Raw genomic sequence first — 14,705 nt, forward strand, 5'->3', positions numbered from 1 at the left:
TGTGAAACGCGAAGATATGTCGAAATTTTCCTGAAGTCGAATCATGTTACTCATTATAATAGATAGATTTCTTATGAAATCTACCTAAAATATTAGATTGTCCAAAAATATAATGAAATAAATTATTTTGTAATTTGGGGGGTTTTACCCATTTACAACCCCTGAAAATTGGATAAATCATTCGGTTTGAAAAATAGATATTTTACATAAAAATAAACCAATAATTTATTTTTAATTATTAAAGATCTTTTACTGATTTTGAATTAAAGTCCATTTAAAAACATGACCTTGTTTATATTAGAGTTAACATCGGACCTTTAATTATTAAATATCACATCATTATTTTCAAGTCATATAAATATAAAGTGATGTGTTGATATTAAAGTGTAAGCTGCCCTATCCTATTAGAATTGTATTATAATATAATATAAAATTTAAACTTGTTTTTCATATTATAATTTATTATAAGCGTGTCATTACACGTGTATTACTCGTATTTTTTTTATAAATTTTGTTTTTAGGTATAGGTTTTTTGTGCAGGCATTTTTCATGTTATTACGTTCCATTAAATGAAATATTTTATCTCTTTAATATTTAACTAGATAATTTAATTTTTAAGTAGCAAATGTAATAATATCTTTTAATACTTTAGATCGGAACATTCGTTTATAATTCTATTTTGTAATATGTCGACATTAGAATACAAACAACAAATATAAATATATAACATTTTACTTCAGGGTTATTATCTTTTATTGTGTTTAAGTAAGGTAAGATTGTTGAATTAATAATTGTATAAATATTTAATATTAATAAAAACTAATATTTTAGCACTTGTGTAACTGTCCACTTTTATCAAAGAATTGGAGGATCGTATCTCACTTTCAAATGAAATAAGTTTAAATGAAGTGCAGCAAAAATGTGTATATGTAATTTAATAGACGTACAAGGAAGTCGTGTGGTGTCCACATCACATTTTTCGGGACCACCATTAGGTATTGCTTCAGATGATGAGATGAATGATATCAAGATGCGTGTGAAAATGTCATGCCTGACCGGGATTCGAACCCAGAACCTCGGGATGGCCAACCGAGACTCTACCACTCGTGCCACGGAGGCCGGCATAGTTAGTTTTATTTATCAAAATTGAAAAGTAAATAAATTTCGTTTCTGTAAGTAATTTATTTTTAGATGCAAAGTAGAAAATGTAAATAAGCTTTGGGGACCAACCTTTGAAACGCAATTTTAGAGGAATATAATTAATATAGCATTATTTATTTTAATTTTTATTCAAATAAAGGAAAGTCTGGTAATTTTTTTAATATAATTATCAGTTTACAATTAAATTTATTCTGCTGGGAGAGACTTTTTCATATCTAGGAAAATTGATTTACAATTTTTGGTTGCATTTTCACTTATTTAATTATATCCCACTAAATTATAATAATATTATTTCCATAAATAATGTCTCCAAACAGCTGTGGTTATATTTATTTTTATTTTAGTCAAAATTTAAACCACTTATATAATTTTTTATTACTTTTTCCCTGCTTCGTATTTGTTTGTTTATTTTTTTCCATAGAAGTAACTACAATATAACTTACAGTTTCAATATATATATATTTTTTTTTTTTTATGATGATTAGAGATGAGTTGATTAATGTGTAAAAATTTCTTGACTAAACGGAAGAAAGGGTAGGATGTCATCAGTTTCCGTGGTAGTATTATTTTAGCTGTAGCGCTACAATCGACTGCACAAACATTCAACTCAATTATATGCTGCGTATGCAGCTGTCAAGACGGAATATTTTTCTTATTCAAATCTATCACGTGAAATGAAATATCGGATTTTGAAAAGGATTGTAGAACGCTATTAGTTACTTGTAAATTAACAGCTCTACTGAGTTACTCCTTTGTATGTTGTGGTATTTACATTCATTTATACAGCTGTGTAGCTAAAATCCCTATTCATGCATATCCTAATACTTTTCTTACGCCAACTTATATTATTATGATGATTAGAAAATCAATTTTAGTTGTAACTCTTGAGCGTTAAATTTAGCCGTATCGTTACAGTTATTAAACATAAATTGAGTATTCATAAAAGTTATCTTTTACTTTTTCAGCAAGGTGAATCGTTTACTTTCTAGTCGAAAGCACGGCTGCTTTCCGATTTTATTAAGTCTTGACGCGAAAAAAAAAATAATAAACTGTATTTAGAATTAAATAAAAATAAATATCGGCTGACCCACGAAAAACAGAGAAATTTAGAGTACATGTTCTATTGGTGAACATAATGAAAAACGTTTATATAAACATAAACGTAGGTTTAGAAACACATTGTTTTCGAATTACGGTTAGTGAAAAATTTTTTCCGGGTTTCAGCTCTTCTTATAATAAAGAAGCCTTACTGTAGTTTTTGGGACCCAAATTAAGGAGTAAAGTTGGTGGTTTCTTATGTAATTTGACTGAGAAATAGGACAAAATAGGTTTAAGAACTGTAAATCAAGTATTTTTTCAGATATCCGACGTAAAACAAACATTTCGGTGTCGAAAAACAAGTTAATTTTAGGTTTGTAATACTATAGCTTTTTTAAATGATCGATAAATGCGGAAGATTTAACAACAAAACTTGTAGAGAATTTAATTCTGAAAAAAATTAATGTAAACACAGCCAATAAAAAGTAAATTAAAACTTTTAAAAATCAGTTTTTTATTGAAGCAAAAAAGACAAAAAATAAACAGAAAATCGTATTATTCTGTACTTAATACACATTTTTCTTAATATAACAAAACAAAAAAATAAAATCATGAAATCATAAACGGTAACAGAAAAACAAATCTCAGTTACATTAACTGTTCAAAATTCCCTCCTTCATAATATTCACAGCACTCTGCTGACGTAAAATATTTATGGTGGCTTTCCGTAACATCTCAGGATCGTTTCGTATAAATTCAATAGCATTTTGTATTTTAATGAGTAATTCTTCTTCAGTATTACTTTTCGTTGGTATACTGTCGTTTTCATACGGTTCCAAATGAAGTAATCTTGTAGCGTTAAGTCAGGAGATCGTATTGGCCATTTGATTAGTCCACCACGTCCAATCCCTGTTTAAGAAATTAGCGTTCAAGTGTTTTCTAACTACTAAAGAAAAATATAGCGTTACACCAACGCGCTGAAAAATCATTTGCAATCTAATTTGTAAAGGTACAACCTCCAAAAGAGCCGCCAAATTATTTTTCAAGAAATGAACGTATGCACCTCTTTTAACGTTTTAATTGAAAACAAATGGTCCCAGAGTTTTGTCATAAATAATACCATACCACACGTTAATGTGAAATCAATGTTGGAAACTAGGATTGTCTTCGCTAGATAAATAACTATTTTTAGAAATGAAGATTCCGTTTCTTGTAAAAGTGGCTTAATCAGTAAATAAAATTGGATTTATCTTATTAACGTTGTCTAGGAGTCAATGACGTAATCTGTGGCGGCTAATTTTGAATCTTCTTCAGGCAGAGAGGATAAAGATTTTCTTTCCGTAGGATGCGTTACAGTTCCAAATAACTTATAATTTATAAGTTACAAGTTATTATAATAACTTTTAACAATAACTTATTTACTTAACTTATAACTTAATAAGTTACTATTAGTTATTATTGATAAGTTATAAGTCTTAGGATGCGTTACACTTTGTATTTTGACGAACCAGTGCGACATGAAATTAACCTTGTACTAGTTGCTGGGGTACGCTGAATATGCTGAATTACACGATATATATCATTAACACGATGATTTACTTGGCGTTCAACAAAAAAAAAAAAAAAAAACATGTAAGAAATGACCCTGTCGTTCGTAAAGCTGATGTATAGAAGAAAAAATTTTCGTTTTTGGAATCCGCCTTTCAGGAAATTTCTTCTGATATTCACGTCGAGCAGCTGCAGAAATTCCTTTACAAAATCCATAAACAAAAATTATACCGGCAAATTCCTCGTTAGAAAATTGAAACAGCATTTTTACACTACGATATGATAACACTACACTTCTTTTACCTGTATAATTTGTGACAAACAGATTCAAACGAAGTACACAATTTTCATTGTTGACCAGCGGTTACTGTTGCCATCCTATACAATAAATTTTTTTTAAATATTTCTAAAGTAACATGCATTTTAATCTATTTTTTTACGAAATTACTTCGTATTATTTGTGTAAATTTTTTTTTAATATAAATTATGTATTTCTTTTAAAATTATTTTCAGTAATTAGCATTTTTGTTTTTAAAAGGAATATTTATTAGGTGCATAAAAAATAATACGAATTTCTGTCTATTTTCGTCTATTTTACTTCAATAAAAAACCGATTTTTAAAACTTTTTATTCACTATTTATTAGCCATTTACATATTCTCAGAATTAAATTCCCTACAAATTTTCTTGCTAATTTGTCACTTATCAAAGCTATTGTACTATAAAACTTGTTTTTCGAAACAAAATTTTGTGTTTTACGTTGGATATCATAAGAACTACTTGAGATAAAGTTCTGGGACTTGTTTTATCCTATTTCTTAGCTCAAATTACACAAGAAACCACCAAATTTGCTCCTTAATTTGAGTACCAAAAATTACATTAGGACTTCCTTTTTATAAAAAGATAAACATTTCTCCTTTTTATCCAGGAGAAATTTTTCGCTAGCCGTAACTCGAAAATAAAACGTTTCTAGATTTATGTTTAAATAAACATTTTTCATTATTTTCACCAGTAGAACATATACTGAAAGTTTCTTCGTTTCTTCGTGAGACACTATGTATTTATAATTATTTTATTCCTATTTTTTTCAGTAATTTATTCCTAAAATATAAAATCTGGAATCCCAGCTATTATTCTTACTTCATTATATTTTCAAATAATATTTACAGCTTTAAGCGGCTTTTGAAATTACCACCTGCTAAAATTTCTCTTGTTACAACGTGACATTGAGCAAAAAATTAAATTTTAGGCTTAAAACACAAATTCATGAAAATTATGCCAATATCCTTAGAGCTTTTTTAATTTGACATGTAATCTGAAGCACCAATTTAGTAAGGAGTGTGTATTACCAGATTAGAATTTCAGCGTTGTCGATAAATCTCTTTTCTTGCTAGATTAATAACGGACAAACATCATAAGACTTTCTTTTATTCTTTTTCTATTAATGAAATAATATGTTTATCTTATTTAAACAATTATTTCGGTTATCTAAATTATAAGTATTTGGACTATGATTTTTTTTCCAGCTTTCTATTTTTTCATTATATATATATTTTTCCTTTATATCTTCATTTTAATCTTTTTATACATTATATTGTAGTGAGTGACTTAAGCCAAGTTAATATACCACATTCTATACAAACATGAAACTAAGAACACTGGGCATGGCTATTAAGTCGATGAGTGCTTAAAGTATTAAGTCGTTCAATAACTTATGAACTGCTGAAATCCACCAATAAATTGTTGTCAGGTTGGTATCCATTTGTAAAAATTCCTCCTTAAACTCAGAAAAATTTCAGTAAATAGCAATAAATAAAATACTAGATAGAGAGTTACACACTTTTATATGGCAATTCATAATTAATTTGGTATTTTTATGAAGTCTTCATATTTTTATTATATGTTTTATTTCTGTTATTCTCTTATCTCTCTCTCTCTCTTTCTTTCTCTTACTTACACACGCACACGCAAACACATGCACATATATCTCTTTCTTTTTAATGAATCAATTAATTTTGTTAACTAATATGTTTATGTCCAAAGAGATTAACAAATTTTCCACTTTTATTTTCGTGATAGGCATGAACTTATTTTTAATTTTTTTTTTTTTTTAACCTTAATCTACATACTTCTTATATAAAGAAAGAATATATAATTACATTATAACTTTATCTAATAATAAGTTATTTCTTTTTTTACTTAGTAATACACTTAGTTTTAATTATAATCTCCTGTTATTACTATCATTATTTCACATTAAAATGGTTAACTTCATATCGCAAAATATTTTTAATAATTTAAAATTTTATGATTGAATTCAGTAAATCAATCAACGTTTATTTTTATTTTTTCACTTGCTTTATATGAATAAAATAAATATATTTAAATAAAATTACATTTTTAAGGTTAATGATTATTCTATTCGTCTACTATATATATAGAGAATAGCTGCATTAATTTTTATTTTATCAGTTTTAATTATTGATCTACTATTTTCACAGTAAATAAGCTTTTACATTTGTATTATGGTATTTTCCTTCCTATTATATTAAATTGTTAAGAGATTTCATAATGCAAAAAATGTCAAATATCTTTTTGCCGGTATTATTAAACTTTCTTTATAATATTAAGAAAAAAAAATTAAAATAATAATAAAGTTTACACTGATTTTTGAAACAGTATTTCAATTCTTGGATAAATTTTAATATTAATAATTTTAAGCATTAATAATTTATTAATGAAGTTTTTATATCAAAGTTTACTTTAAATATAGACATTATCATAATTAAATTTTAATCGTATCCACAAGTAATTTTACGAAAAAATTTCCATTCGTAGACACGCTAATAATATACCAGTGACGTAAACTGAATTTAACGCTTTTCATAAGTTTCTGAAAAATTTATTTTTTATATAATGACCAAATTACCTTAATAAATCTTTTTTTTATAAGATTTTTATTTTCTGATGCTATTTCATATTCCCAGTTATTAATAATTGAACAACTTTTACAATTAGAAACAAATATTTTTGCGTGAATTTAGGTAATAAATAATTATTCTTAAACCGTAAAGCAATATATAATATGATAAAAATATTTAAATAAAATTCAATCGCTTACGTAATTGCTAGGTGATTTGTTCCAACACTTTTACTTTTTCTCTTAATGTAGATCAAAGATAATATTTTGATAAGATATACAACTTTTAGTATTAACTGTGGTTATGTTTTTATGACGTCAGTAGTCCTAAAAATGTATCTAGATGATTTTTTTGCTAGAAGGAAAGACGTAAGAATTATAGTGTGTGAGTGTGTGTGTGTGTGTGTGTGTGTGCATGTTTAAAAAAAAGACCGAAGGCATCAGAATTTATATAAGACACAACATTTACTATAACAGTGTAAACATTGATTTAACTTTTAGTGCGAACGAATGAAACACCTGGTACCAAAATAAATTATTCTTTTTTTTCATTATATGTTTTGTTTGCCGGTACGCAATATAGTACTCCACTCTCATCAGAGCTTATAACAGTAAAAGGCTGTGGATGTGATTCACATTCTGTTAATTCGACCTGGCTTGAAATAGCTAACGATATCAAAGCAGGCCACTTGCAACGAACGACTTTCAAGCGAATGGCAAATTGCCTAGACATGGCGGTCACAGACCTACACCACGACTAAACCTTCTACCTTAAGTAATTACAATAATTATCTTGACTGTTTGGCTACCTCGATTTGCCAATTAAATTTATCCTTATCCTAAAAATTTCGCATATGAGATTTGCAGTGGTCACAAAATCAAAAGTATTCTTTTTTTTTACGAGTTATACCAAAATCTACTATAAGTTCAGAACAATATAACCATGTCTGAAAATCTAAAGATTAAAAAAACTTTCTTGAAAATGGACGGTGTTTTGGCGAAAAGGGTAAAAAAAAAAAATTTCTGAAACCTCTACTATTAAGCCCCTACACGGGGAGTACAATATATATATATATATATAATATATGTGTGTGTATGTGTGTGTGTGTGTGTGTGTGTGTGTGTGTGTGTGTGTGTGTGTGTGTGTGTGTGTGTGTGTGTGTGTGTGTGTGTGTTTGTGTTTTGGAGGAGATAAGTTTATCAGCGTGGAGTAATCACTTTCAGACTGATTTTGTGTTTTACTTCAATGTATTATTGTAATTATAATTTGATATGTTTTTGATATAATGTATAAATGGCAGTTGATAATTTGAGTCTTAAAATTAGAAAAAGTAATATATTTTTAATACGAGTAGTTTCCTGAAAATTACTTTTAGAAGTATCCGCATAAAAAAATGTTACTTCATACATTATTGCTTTTTCAGCATTGTATATTCTATTTCGAAAAAATCAATCTCAAGATTTATCATTTTTGTGGAATATTAAGAAATAATAGATATTTTTATTTTTTATATATATATATTTTTAAATATAATGCAAAAACTAATAAGTGACTTCCGTTTATTTGAATTACTGGGTAACAGAACCAGTTGCTTAAACAGACTAACCGAATCAAGTTGAAAACTATCAGTTAAATTATATAACACAGCAAAATAAATTTTCCTATTACAGGAATTATGCTTTCCTATATCGAATTACATTTTTAATAAGTCTAGACTACAAAATTTAAATATAACCAACAAAATAACTCTTAGTTATTTTGTTGGTTATATTGATAAACTTGGCAACAACTTTTATCTGCTGCAATACTGAGCTGCATTAGATAATTAGAGTATAATCAAATACCAAAAAACAATGTAAGAAGAGGAAATGAGAAGAATGATAATCCAAGTAATAGGAGAGGGAATGATGCTAACATTGATAATGTAACAAAAACAAAATGTATTCTTTTCAATAGATTATTATATAGGTTGTCAAAAATTGTTTTCCTGATGAGGGGAGGAATAATTTACGGACAGAGTGTTTGGCTCGATACCAAGTTCCACAAGATCTTGTTAATGAGCGTATGTATACCTGTGCCCTACCAACCAAACCTTTACCTGACCAACTCCCCTCCCTGAGCCGGACCCGCAATTAAGCATAACACAACCCCGGGAGGTGCCATCAAGCATGAAAACTTCGGCATGACAGCTCGGCTTGCCAGTTAGATCTTGCTTTTGTGCTCTGCCTCTAACCTCCAGAGCGAGGTCACCAGGCCTACCTACGTCTTTCCTGGTCCCCCCACCCCAGAAGCCGGGATTCGATCTTACTGCCCGCCTCTAATCAGCCCCTCAGAGAGGAAACCAACCGGGTCTCCATCTTAACAGTACTGCAGGAGGGTGACAGTGTCGCCGTGCCTCATCATCGTCGACCATCCAGGCAAGCCCAGACGAACGATGACTACGCACAAGGGTGTCCGTCATCCCCTCACCACCCGATAATTCTGTCTGAGAACTGAATTTACGAACTCCGAACTGCAGTAAAGTTGCAGGTGTTAGTCAACATCCACCTTATAAAATTATCGGGATCGATTTATCCTGCAACAGCCGTACAGTTTAGTCTGTTCTCCTCCCACCTGTAGCAGTGAAAGATGACATGTTCTGGATCATCAGGCTAATCGCAGTAAGGGCAGTTCGGGTCATCCACCCTCCTCCTTCCAAACAGATAAGCCAAAAGTTCAGCTCACCAAACCTCCTTCCGACCCGCGGTCCGATCTCTGTGATCAGTGTGTGCGTTTAACGTCCCTTATCAGACGTGTCCCATTGTTCCTGCCAGGTTATTAGCATTTCTTCCCGTGCTACGTCCCGTCACACTCCATCTCTGATCTTTCTACGTAAACCAGCCAGTTGTTGTAGCGGTGTGATCCCTGTGACCACAAGGATCGGCTCGGTGGACACGGATGAATATGACGACACTATTTTGAGTGAAATTCCCCGTTTCACCCCTTCTAAAGGGGCCGATTTTGGTGTTTGGCTAATGTCCTGTCCCACACCGGGAAGCCATACGTCAAAACCGAATTTATCACGTGTGTATACAGCCTCCGTTTTGAGGCATGTGGTCTTGCAGTGTTGTCAAGGAATCTACCCAAGTTTTTCACCATCTGGTGAAATAAGGTTGTAAAAATATTGGGATGAGTTAACATTACATTAAAACCTATTATTAAAAAGAATGATGTAGAATCAAAGGATACTGACACAACTGAGATTTTTAAGTTTAAAGAGAATTTTTAAAGTTTATAAAGGCAATGAAGTAATTCAACAGATTCCTAAAGATGTTGAAAGAATCGTAGTTTTTTTAATGACGTGAAGTTTTATATAAATAAACCCACAATAAACAAACTATGGCGATGATTAAGAAAGATAAATTCTAATGCTAGTACCGTGTCAAAGGAAATTCATATTGAATTGCATGCTTTAATTGAAGAAACACAAAAATGTTTTATCAATTTTACCTTAATTAAACTTGTGATCGTCTATAGAATAAATTTAGTTCAAATACCTCGGACGGTTAGATGCTTAAGCAATATTTAAAATTAGAATACTTAGAAAAAAGGTGTTCAAAGATCTTTTTTTTAATTATATTTTTATTTCTACCTAAATTTGGAACTGCACAAAAATTAACCGTTTAATTAGGTGTGGATCAGTGGTTAGGAAATTGTAGGCCGAAGAAGAAAGAAGAGGTCAACAAAAGAAAAAAGTAGACCCACAACGCGACCCGCCACTATGGATTGGAATCCGGTAGAAGAGCCCAGCTCTTAATTCAGAATTTATAAATTAAGCAGAATAATAGCGTGAAGGGCAGCCACAAAAGAAGATGAAGATCTGCAACCCTTTTACCCTCCATCCTAAAAACTTACAATCTAATTCAGTCAGCATATGCGACTCCCTCCGGAGAAGGGGGCGCATTACTCCCTTAAAATAACTAGGGCCCCGTTTTGGCGTATTCCTGCTAGCCCATAAGGTGGTAGAACCGAAAGGACTTCAGTAGACGGACTGAAGGGGAATCACGCCAGGAGCACCAGGCTCAATTATCTCCCACGGTCAGACACAGTAAACAATTTAAAAGGATGGTCCATACGGATAGCCAAATCCGTCCGTAAATAAAACTTGAAACCCATAACCGACACTAAATAACCCGTGAAATACAGCAGCAAGGGACATTGTCCAGGCTCTGCGATTTGTAGGGAGAAATGTTGAAACTCCCGCCATTCTTGTGTTCCATTCCGTTCCAGGCAGTGGTTGGTGAAGTCGTTGCTATAATTATTTGTCTACCTCCAACATCGTAATTATATTACAAGCATAAAACTAAGAACAATAGGAAAATTTAAGAATTTAATTTAAATCTGTTGTAGCGTTAGTTAACGATTGTCAGTTGCAGCTAGAAAATGGAATAACATTCTAATAAAATATATTTTGGATTTTGCATTTCAAATCAAAAATAAATTTTCAGAAAATGTTATTTATTCAATTTAATCCAAGTAATAGCAGGAATTTATTACGTCTTGTTTTCTCATTTTTTTATCATTTATATAAAAAATGAAATACTGCATACTGGTTTACATACTGACTGACGTCTACTCTCACGAGATATTTTTACAAAATCTAATACTAATATCTGTATATTAGAACTTAGTGTACGAATATTTGAAAATATTAGTTAAAAATAATTAAATATTTATTCATATTTTAAGACCGTTACACGGCTATTAACTGAGTTAATAGCTAATGTACATGATAGCTATAATAATAATACTATTATCAATAATTTAATTTAGCTATAATATACATTATAGATACATTAGCTGAATTAATAGCTAATAGGTTGATGTCTTTACCTAACAACCGTAATTTTTTGTAATTAACTGCATTGCCTCAGGAATTATTAAACGGAGACTAAATGAGGCCAGTTGTAAAATTTTAATTGTGCTTATCGGTAATTGTTACAGAAATATTAAAATATATATAATTATTTAAAAAAATTTGTTAAGTTCAGTCTGGTGTCATTAGAACACGTAAGTAAATAACCAACGTTAAAGATAACTGTATAAATTAGCCAGGTCTTTAATATTGGATAATAAAAATAGGCTAAATAAATTTCTCTGTTTATCAATTGCATAAATATGGATTAATTATTATCAATAGGCTTTTTAAATAAAATCTCAACCAGAAAAACCCTTTCAGAAACTGTTTATTAAAAGGAAAAACCCATAATTACATCAGAAATTCAATTTTATACAATATCTTTGGTATACATAAAGAATTAATAAAAAATTGTACTTCCACTTATGAAATTAATAAAAAAAATAACACATCGTTATGAACAAAAAAAATTGAATATAAAATGTTGGCTTACAGTTCTGTCTCTTTGGATATATCATTCTAAAATGGGAATCTTGCTTAGGAGTAAGTGATGATTCTATAAGGACGCTTATTTATACAGTATACAAAAAAGGCTGTGTGAGGAACTGACTGCGCTGTAAACAGTTTTTAGTTAATAATTAAATTTTGGTCCGGTCAGCTTGAAGCGTTCTGATTCTACAACAGTAAAGAATATCAAATAAAGGAGAGGTATATAAAAGCCTGAGAACAGATTTAGATTCTTTCCTTTGCTGTGATGTAAAAGGATAAATTTAACAATGCTACGTATCTAAAAGGTTCGGTTTTTGTTAAAGTAATCCTACTTTAGCACTTAAAAAATACTACGTAGACTGGTCATTTAACCTTTTCTAAGTTCTTTATTTAAGTTAAATTACGTTTTATTAAAAAAGTTTTATTTAAGAAAGGCAGATAACACGAATTTTTATCCTTAATAGAAATATACCATATCATAATAGAGATTAGTAAGTAAATTTATTATAATATTACGTAAATAAATGCTGTTTGATGGTCTCTTATTTTCGTAGAGTAATGAATTTTTACTATCATTGAAAATAAAATTTAGTAACTATCTAAATAGTACTTAATAGGAATAATTTTTAAAACTTAATTTGAAAAATGTATTACCAATTTCAAAGCAGTCTTGAGCCATGCCCGATTTCTCTGCGTTTCTTTATTTCTTTACATATCTTTACCAAATCCTTTTTTATTCTAATTATCTCAGAAGTGCTGTTTTCAATAATAAAAATATGATAAACAAGCTCTAAAAACGAATCATAATGAGCAATTAATCGATTATAATCATTATTTTTCTAATTAATATAAATACACATATGCATCCGTAATTATTTAAAATAATGTAATTTATTAAAAGATACTGCTAATGCTACTTAATGCATTGAAATTCTTTAACTTAATTTTTTAAATATTAAAAAATTAACCTTAAAATTCAATTGCTTCATTAAAATTAAATTGTATAAGGCGTTCCTAAGGAACTCCCAAAATAAGTAATTCATAATAATAGTTGTAAGTAATTTTAAAGTCCAATATTAAGTCTTAAAGTCTAATTTTAAATCTTTAATAATATTTCCGCCAACACTTCATAGTCCACAAAAACCAAATATTAATAAATAAAAAATAAAAACCAAAAAGGCAAATAAAAAACAATACCACTAGATTTGGCGTTGTAATGCGGTAGCTCCTAAGTCGAACACATGACGTTTCAATCTTCGTACGTCACTGCTGTTATCGAGCAGATTGATTGCAAAGTGGTTGACATGATTTTCAAGTCGTTGCTGGTATTTAACACTGCGCTGTCGCGCAACCTCACGAACCGTTGGAAGTTCTAGATATTCGTGAATTTCATCATTCCGCGAGAACCATAGTGCCTCTACAATTGCCCTCGTTACTTTCTTTTTAACCATTGTATGATTTCTATTTTACTATTACTTGCTCGCCATGCACCTTCCTACATCACCGACGTTAGAAAGTATGCTTCGTAGTCAATAGCCTCAGGGGTATCAAGCGGAAATGAGTCAGTCATTTTCTCCTCGATCCAGTCCTAATAAGATAATCCACCGGGTTGGTCTAGTGGTGAACGCGTCTTCCCAAATCAGCTGATTTGGAAGTCGAGAGTTCCAGCGTTCAAGTCCTAGTAAAGTCAGTTATTTTTACACAGATTTGAATACTAAATCGTGGATACCGGTGTTTTTTGGTGGTTGGGTTTCAATTAACCACACATCTCAGGAATGGTCGAACTGAGACTGTACAAGATTACACTTCATTTGCACTCATACGTACCATCCTCATTCATACTCTGAAGTATTATCTGAAAGGTTATTACCGGAGGCTAAACAGGAAAAAGAAAGAAAGTCCTCATAAGATACTCAATCTGTACGTTCCGTATGCAGGGCAGGCCTCCTTTTCCTCCTTAGCACCGCCGTGCTCACTGTAAGTAAAACGGGCGAGTGGTCCTACGTTGAATCATAGCCACAAAAATAACCCTCATGTTGTGGTAAAAATAAATTTAAAAGAAATTATTTAAAAATATTATATTTTTAAAAACAATTACAAATAACAATTTTATAATTTATAAGTTATGAACACAGGTAATAAAAATTGAACAGTTGTAAAATGGATTTAATATTACTAAAAAATAGTTATTGTATTTTCATTTGGTTTTTTTAAATAAATTTATTTTAGGTTATGAAATAAAATATTTTGCAGTTCATTATAATATACTTAAATTGATGTTATGAAGAATAAATATCTATACTGAAATCTTAAATGCACTAAAAATTGTCTTAATTATTTATAAGCTAATGATAAAGTAGATCAATAAAAACAATGTAATTCTAGTTTTTAAAATTATTAAAAAAATATATATAAATTCTAATGTTTAAACATAGGTTTTTAAAAATACTCACAGAAATCTTTTTTTATAATTAGGTAGTCTAATTTTATAAGATAAATTTTGAACTTTTCAATTCATTAAACCGGGCGACACGAATATATACACTATAAATTAAAATATTTTATATTTTATCTTAATATATTTGTTCCAGTTTTTATATTTTTAATTTTATGCATAAAAAATAATAAGATTTATTTTAAATACCAACAATA

Source organism: Lycorma delicatula, chromosome 2, assembly GCF_047948215.1.
Source record: "Lycorma delicatula isolate Av1 chromosome 2, ASM4794821v1, whole genome shotgun sequence".
Classification (NCBI taxonomy): Eukaryota; Metazoa; Arthropoda; class Insecta; order Hemiptera; family Fulgoridae; genus Lycorma; species Lycorma delicatula.